Source organism: Hemicordylus capensis, chromosome 1 (assembly GCF_027244095.1).
Source record: "Hemicordylus capensis ecotype Gifberg chromosome 1, rHemCap1.1.pri, whole genome shotgun sequence".
Classification (NCBI taxonomy): Eukaryota; Metazoa; Chordata; class Lepidosauria; order Squamata; family Cordylidae; genus Hemicordylus; species Hemicordylus capensis.
Genome location: NC_069657.1, coordinates 323181919 through 323190900, shown reverse-complemented (window position 1 = coordinate 323190900; position 8982 = coordinate 323181919). Strand labels below are relative to the sequence as shown.

General features: G+C 42.9%; 1 long non-coding RNA gene across 2 annotated transcripts in view; it reads left to right on the top strand.

Moving 5' to 3' along the window:
* The first annotated feature begins 6819 nt into the window (after window positions 1-6819).
* The window catches only part of LOC128341281 (uncharacterized), a 43946-nt gene continuing 41783 nt past the window's right edge, over window positions 6820-8982 (top strand). For both annotated transcript variants that reach the window (XR_008314312.1, XR_008314313.1), the window contains exon 1: window positions 6820-6947. This is a non-coding gene — a long non-coding RNA (uncharacterized LOC128341281). The remainder of the gene's footprint in view (window positions 6948-8982) is intronic.

Here is an 8982-nt window from a genome sequence, read left to right as displayed (position 1 = left end):
AAAAGGCCTATCCAATATTCTGTACCACACTCCATAATGCATTGCTTGAAATCACCAATATATAAAAATGCCCTTCATTTCACAGGTGTGTGGTACTAGAGCTGCCTTGAAATCCTCCAGAATAGTTTCAGAAACATTCTGAATTTAAGAATACAAACCTGGCTATCGAACTATGCAATCTTGCTCAACATTTAGACATTTATATGTGCCTGGACATTTATATGTGCAAATGTCTAATTATTTTAATGGTGCTCATCTATATGTGACTGTCTATGTGCAGGATTGTAGCCTTGGAACTAACTCATCTTTGCTGCTACCAGCTGTATAGCAAACATTTCAAGAGTGTCCTTGCACTGTGTCCTGAGCCAACACTTGGAGTTTTTTCCTCCTCACCAAGAGATTTGAAGATCAAGCCTAGGGGCCAAACTCTGCTCTCAGTTACATGTTCACCTGTGTAAATTGACAGCAGCACTTGCCCTTGGGACTTTAAACTTGATCTGATATTTGATGGGCAGTCAGTACATCCATCGGAACACCAGAGTGATGTGCTCCTGTCAACCTGTGAATCACAGGAGCTGCCACACTTGTTTGAAATGAGGAAAAAGCAGCATATAAATAGCTCTTGAAAGCCATCTCATGCCTGTCTCGTATCTGGAATGTGCATCCTTCAACAAAACAGACATAGAAGCTCAGGTACCAATAATAAAGATGTTGAGCAGTCTAATCCTAATTCACCGTAGTGGAGTCTGGTGTGCAAACGATTGGATTGGGCTGACACACTGAAGCAGGATTCCATGCGTAGCTAATAAGGCAGAGCTCATAGGTCCTACCCAATGTCCAGGTAAGCCCTCAACATCATCCTTTCTACAGATTTTCCACAGGATGCAGCAAAGGGTACTGGAAAGTGTCCTGCCTGCCTCCCTCCATTCTTTTCACTAACACCGTTCAGGAGGCAGAGCAGCACTGCAGCAATGGCAAAGACAGGTATAACAGCAACAACTGCTTTTTCTGTGCTGATGCATATGGACAAAGCTACCTAATGGTGCAGTGGGGAAGTAACTTGCCTAGGGAGCAAGAGGTTGCTGGTTCAAATCCCCGCTGGTATGTTTCCCAGACTATGGGAAACGCCTATATTGGGCAGCAGTGATATAGGAAGATGCTGAAAGGCATCATCCCATACTGCATGGGAGGAGGCAATGGTAAACCCCTCCTACTAAAGAAAAGCACAGGGCTCTGTGGTCATCAGGAGTTGACACGGACTCAACAGCACAACTTTACTTTACCTTTTGCATATGGAGAGGCTGCAGCACCAGTGGGAAGAATCAGCTACAACTTCAAACTGGACATACAGCCCAACGATATGAGTGAGCTATACCTGTAAAAGGTTGGCTTCATTCTGTTTAGGGCAAGATGAGAGATGGACTGGAGCAGTGGAAGAGGGCAGAAAGGCAGATACAAACAAGAGATACGCAACCCCACTCATTTATAATGAGTCCCCCTGCCCTTTTATTGGAATTTTGTTTTTCCTCAGGACTCCTTCAGATGTTGCATGTGGGGAGGATCTTTCAAAATTGCCTCGAATTTCACGTTTAGGTGTAACTCTAATTAAAACAAATGAAGATACAGTAGACAGTATCAATGGCATTCAGGAGGGGTTTTCCATGTTCATAATGCTCATTCAGACCAGAGAAATCAAAAATCTAAAATCTTCCTGTTGGCGGCTTTGACATAAGTCACTATTACTCCTGGCTTCGACTCGGAAATTTCTGACCCTCATTTTGAGAAAATACAGAGAAGTTTGTTGCTATCCCTCTAGTGATCTCCTTGAAGCATCAGGCTGGCCACTATTGGAAACAGAATACTGGGCAAGATGGACCTTTTGTCTGATACTCAGGAATCTTATGTTCCTAGAAAAGTGGAGTGCTGTTAGATAGCTGTCAGTGGAAAACTGTATTCCTGGCATATTTCAGATTTTAATTAAAAATCCGGATCCTGCTTATGTTTTTCCTCAGCATGCACCTGAAAATAGATCACATTGTGAAGGGTAAGCAACCTTTCATACTGGACATTTTCTACACTCAGTACAAGATCTCTTGTATGTTTCTCTAGAGTGCCAAAGCCTGTTTACATTCCTTGCCAGTCTGCAACAACCATGATAGAAGAATCCAGAAGGGCCTTGAGCATTCTTGCTATTGTGATAGACAGGAACAAAGCCTTGTGGGGGTAAGTAGTGGATGGAAAGTAAATAGGTTCATGAGCACTGGGAGCACGTGTAAGTGCTGCAGGCAGAGGAAGCAGACAATGTAAAATAAACATAGCTAAAGAGGAGGGAAAATATATTTACTTGCCTTCCTTTAAGCATTGTACTGCTCAGTGAAGCAGTAAAGGTAACCTTCAAACATGAGTACAGGAACCTTCCTTCCTAGAAATGATTATCTTGATCCCACAGAAGAGATCCCAAGCTGACTTCATAAGTTGAAGATAAAACCAAAGTCAGCACCTCAGCCCTGGGGATGTGCACAGAACTGGTTTGCCCAGTTTGGTTCGAGTCCAGAACCAACTCGAACCAGATCGGGCATGTTCAGTTTTAGCACTCCGAACAAGGTTTGGGCCCAGTTTGGGGGTGCCATCCACATTAAAATGTGTTTAGAAAAGCAGGGTTGACTTACCTCTGCTGAGGGCTTCAGACCCCTTGTGGGTCTGCTACAGCCATGGGGGAGTCTCTGGCAGTTCTCCCTTCCCCCGCTGGCCTCCCCCTAGTCTCCTACAGGCTGGTTTGGCCGGCCCATTTCAGGACCATTTTGACCTTCTGTGAGCACATGGCAGCCATTTTTAGGCCACCGTGCATGCCCAGCCATGCAAATGGCCCATGTGCACGCACTGCAGCCTCAACCACCCTGAACTGGCCCGTAGAAGACCGGGGGAGGGAAAACTTCCAAAGGACTTCCTCGCGGCTGATGCAGCACCCCCAAGGCCATGGCGGTAAGTCCACCTTTTTGAAACAAATTTTAATGTGGATGGCCTCCAAACTGGGCCCGAACCTCGAGCCAAACCAGGCCTGGTTCAGCTCAAGGCTGAGCCCTCAAACCAAGCCGATCCAAGGTCAAGCCAGCTCGAAGTTGAGCTGGCTCACACATCCCTACTCAGCCCCCATAACCCATGGTGGGGGGAACCAAAGGGTGGCACTGAGCAAATATGGTGGGAGCATTTACCTTGCCACATCTCAACAAGGCATAATTTTAACATTGAGGGTTCACTAACAGATACATTTCTAATATGGAGAACTTCCAAGGAAGTTCTAAACTTCATCGATTACTCCACGGCCAAACAGTTATGGAGTTCAGCATAACAAATAATGGGATTACTCTTGTGTAAATGTGTTACACCATTTCTGCCATTGCACAAGGGCACAGTTGTCGAACTGTATGCTTGCAATGTTGCAACATGTATGCTGCGTTGTATGGTATGTGGGCCACTGTTTCTGATGTATTGCTGCACTAAAAAGGAAGGCAATTGACAACTGGCCTCTAATGTGTAAGTAGTATAGCACATTAATTGTGAACAGTATTTGTCACAGAATATTTGAACTTCTTTTTTGTGTCATATCAGTGCAGAGGAATACTCCAGAGCTGAGGACTAGAGTCACCAGAGTGATATTCATGCTTTGTTTTGCTGTGATTACAAAACACAGTCGTGGCTGCTGCTTTGAGCTTAAGACTACTAGGGAATGTCTCAGGACTCACAAATCTTCTGGATGGGAGCAGCCTTGAGAACCAACGCAGCGAGCGTGGAATTCCATGTGGAAACGGCAGCCGCCAGTTTAGAAGAAAAGAGGGAACTGTTAATCACTAGACAGAGCACGAAGGTGTTTCCTGGAACTTCTGTATATTCAGAAATTGCCTAAAATATACAGGCTATATTATTTTATTCGAGGCTATTGCTAAGAATCATTTAAACAAAAATATGAAATAGGACAGAAAAGAAAAAAGATGTGAGAGGAAAAGGTGGAGCTGTAGAAGAACTGGGTCAATTGAGAGACAAATCTAAGGGGTTTCTTTTGGTTTCCTGTAGTAGAAATGCAGAACATTTTGTACAACTAGGGAGCTGTTCTGATTTTTCCTATCCGACATTTCATATTCTTCATTGCATTGTAGAATACCATCATGTCCTAAAGGCACCTGCCCTCTGAGAATCAACTCTGTTTTGCCTCTGCCATTATTAGAGGCCTAGTGTCTCTGATACGTGATTGAGGCCTCACTCATAAATAAGATGCACTATAAATTTAAGTCCCTGCCTTGTTTAATCCCCCTTTGCCCACACAGCTAGGAAGCTGAACAGAATTTATTGCCTTGTGTATTCTCTCTGATTTATGCAGTCATGAAGCTGCTGCATTTCCCTCTGTTTGACATTATTTTACATTTCATAATAAGTTTCTTCATCACATTATAGCAGCCACCTTTGAAGATGTGATACTTTATGCCTTGTTTGTTTATTTGTTTGTTTTAATATCTAGACTGTCCAGCTCCTCTGGGCAGTCTGGCTCTGGGTGGGAGACATTATATAAAATATGCATTTAAAAAGCCAAATTAAAATTTGACAGAAAATACAAAATGTTACCACCCTTGTCCCAAGCTTCCTTTTAAGTTTGCTCTCCTTCCACAGGGGAGGCTATATTAATCTTCTGTAACCACTTCCAGCCTCTCCACAATATTGGAACAATGATAAATACCTTCCCACCCACTTTTGCTCTTTTTAAAATTATGCCGCAATGAGTCCTTATCCTCCCTATCCCAGTTCTTCCCAGAACCTCACAGAACCAACAAGAAACGTATTGATGTTAGTAACTTAAATCATGGGCTCTCAAACTAGAGTCCTATCATGTTGGACTACAACTCCTATCATGCCCAGCCACAATGATAGAAAGGCACTGTAATTGAGGAAGATAGGAGCCATAGTCCAACAACATCTGGGGGCCCAGGTTTGAGAAGCCCAGACAGAGCTGATATTAAATATCCACTTTCCAGCCTACTATATCCCACTCTAATAAAGAGATACTGACTGCTACCACAACTTGAAGAATCTCTCCATTAGTTTTTAAGCAGCCCTCAAATATCTGGTAGTATTGTGTATGGCATCTTCTTGTATAATGTATTCCAACTGAAGACATCATCGTATAATAATTATTAGCTATTTGCATAACAAGGACGAGATCTACAGGCTGCATAAGGATGCTCATTCTCTTCTTCTTCACCCGTCCAGTTAGCTGGAACCAAATTGTTATTAAATCTATTATAATGATTCTTCTGATTTAGGATAGCTAGTGCCATCTGTTAACTTTGCAACAGCAAGACAGGAATGGGCCTCTGATCAGATGGAATCATAGCCAATCATGGAAGTAGTTAGAAGAGAATCTTTATTTTTCATTTAAAATGCAAAAGAAAAAAGACAAAGGTTTTAGCCATCATGAAATACGGAACAATGCACCTCAATATGACCTGAACTTTCCTATGGAAAATAAAACTAAAACCAGCAGGTATCCTCATATCTCTGTTTGTCTGAATTATTCAGTTGCATTAAGCATACTTATTTACTTATTGTTACATTTTATACTACCTTTCATTAAAATAATCTCAAGATGGTTTACAAAACATTTAAAATCATAAAAACTGCACAATAAGCATTAAAATGGAATCTAAAAGTTAATACTTGCCACCTTCTAGTAGCTGCTAAAGGTAAAGTGTGCCATGGAGTCAGTGTCGACTCCTGGCGACCACAGACTCTCAGTGGATATATGCACCCCAAATCCTAAGGCCTGACAGATAAAGCAGCATGAGGGTGGAGGGATAAAACCGGAAAAATAAACTTAACATCTGAACAAGACTTTAGCCCACTGACAGACAAGAAAAACAGCAGAAAGGAGTGAAAGAAACATAGCCTCTGAGGAAATAGGATTGATATAAAAAAGAGAAGACATATTTTTTTTAAAAAAACCCACATGTAGGTAGTTTGTCCATTTATTTTTTTACATTTATATCCCACTGAGGAGTACAGAGTGGTGTATATGGTTATTTTTATGCTCACAACAACCCTGTGAGGTAGGTTAGGCTGAGAGATACATGACTGGCCCAGAGTCACCCAGTGAGTTTCATGGTTGAACGAGGATTCGAACTCAGGTCTTCCCAGTCCTAGTCCAACACTCTAACCACTATGCTATGCTGCATTGGTCTCTCCATGCCCTTTCACTCATGAGAGAACGGTACGCTCTGGAATAATCCCTCCATTAACTGAAGACAATGCTGCTCCTGCTGGACGGTTCTTCTCATGAGTAATGCCACAGAGTGCACACTTGCACCCAAGAGGAAGGGCTGGGCCCCCTTCCCCCAACTTTATTTTACAAAAAATAGAGCTAAGCCATTCAAGAATTCCTGGATGAGGCTGCCTTTTAAACCCAACCCCTGGTATCATTTCCATGCCACATATTATCTTTGCAGCGATCTCTTCAGGGTGCCCAGTTTATGATGCCACTGTGACGGCATGTGTTTGTGAACAGACTTTATAGTCAATTCATTTTCAGAGAACAAAACACATAGTGCCCATCTTGCCTTCCTGTCCCCTTTCTCTTTTGATTGCCAGAAAGGGGCAGGGGAACAAGGGACACAGTGGGAAGCGGGCATCCCCCCCCCATTTGACTTTTTTATTTGACAGGATTCAAAGCTGGGATGTGGCAGCATCCCTGTTGCTCAGCAATAGCTTGAGTAGCTCAGAGACAGGGGGCAGGGCAAGTGCTCATAGAGGGGGCCATCAGGAAGTGTGGCATGCATGGAGCAGGCACGTTCCTGGGTGAGTCTGGGCTGCCCTCTCTATGACTTCAGTTCCAGAAACAGCACAAAACCATGGTTACAGTGTTGTCTGCATTTGGATGTAACTCTGCCACCGCTAAACCTCAGGTTAGTATGGCAAAACTCACTACAAACTGAAGGTTCAAACTGGAGTTTGGCAAGGGAAACCACAGGTTGCTTTGGGTATGAAGCCATGGTTTCATGCGTTTGGACGTACAGGAATTCGGGCGTACAGGAATTACACCCTCTAGCCCATTTAATTGTGGGTTGGTGTTATGTGCGAATGGGACCTATGAGAAGAAGCCATGGGATCATATATTCCCTCCTACCCTCCTCTCTCTCTAGCATGAGAGGAGAGTAAAAACGGTTGTTTGCACTTTGAAACAGTTTTGTGTTACACACAAACTCAAGGAACCGTGGTGGTGGTTATAGCGCTTTTTGAGAACAAAAGGCTCACAGTCTGAAAGCAAACAGACACACAAAGGAGAAACCAGCAATAGCCACTGGTGAAACACTATGCTGGGCTTAATAGGGACCGTTGCTCTTACCTCAGCTAAATGAAAGAAGCACACCATTTTAAAACATGCTTTTGACTGGACCCCAATTAGCAGGAGTTATCTATAGTTAACTAATCTTATCATAACTATTTTAGACATCAAACTAGGTTTTTATCCTGGCTTGTTCTGTTAGTTAACAAAACACAGATTCCAGATTTGTGCAAAATGGAGAGCTGCAGTTTGTTCTTAAAGTAAAAATGGTAGTGTCCACTCTCTTTATCCCATGTGCAAAATCGACAGGGAAAGGTGAAGTGTGTAAGCCTGTCGCTCACTTAGGCTTATTCACATATGGTTCAGCACCACATCTGAAGAGTTATAAGTTGCAAACCTGTTGCAATAAAATCCATGGGAGTTTTGCTATAGCCATCAATGTGAGGTGGAGTTCTCTCCTCCAAGTGAGATAGGAGCCCCATCCAGACATTACTGAGGACAGCAGCACTCACAGGTAGAACTCTGAAAGCAGGGAGGAAGTTCCACCCCACCACTGTCACTCACCTCCTCCTGCCAGGTGCTCACGGTTACTTTGCCATTTGTGTGAATGGGAAGTGCCATAACCATGAGCAACAGCCTGCATTGCCCAAAGCTGCCACTCACAGAAGTGCTGGCAGTAATCGTTATGGTGCTTCCTCCTTCACACAAATGGCACCATAACTATGAGCTCCTGGCAGAAGAGGGTGAGTGACAAACTCACTTTTGGAGCCCGAATATTGAGTGCTGCTGTGCTCAAGAATGTCTGAATGGGGCTATGGTTTTTTGAGCATAGAGACAAAACATGTTGTGGGGCTACATGAACCAGATATGGTACATAGACATTTTGATAGCTTCAAGAACGTTCCTCTAACATAATTTATTCATGGTCCAACTGAACATATTAAACACTCTTTTCTCACAGGGCAATCACAACTGTTTCATAAGCATGTATGTTTCTTTTGCATTATGACCACAGCATGCACACATAATGGACGACAAAATGGGCTCTGAAAGCAGGGAGTAGAAGAATCTCTAAAGTGAATTGACTGTGACCATATAATATTCTTTGGACAAAGCCAGACACTCCTCAATATGTGTTCTAAATTTGTCCAGAGGCCAAATCTTGAAAGATCCTCTTCTGCTTGCAGATAACACCTAGAGTTTCTTTTAGAATGAGCAAAACAAAATTCTGAAGTTATTCATGACTCTTTTCTACCTTATTTTTGTTTGCGCTACAGAGATTATCCTTTTATCTCCCAAATCCTATGCAATCATTTCCGTTAATGCAGTGATAGCTCCTGGAGAGTGCAGAGATCATCAATCACAGAGTCCCCTACTGTTTCTCTCAACCAGCATACTAGTCATACCCCAGCCACTAGTCATACCCTGCCTTTTGAAACTCTAGAGACTCAATTCTCTCCCAGCCAACGAGCTGGTGTGCGTATGATCTGATCAGTCGGTTTGACAGACTTTCCAACTGCAAACTCCTCTTAAGAAACATTTGAATATTGTCTCAGTAAATGGGAAAATGTCTTATTTAAAGGGTGAATAGAATCACAGCAAGAAAAAGAATTATTCACTAGAAATATATGGGACAGATGACTTGTGCTATTATC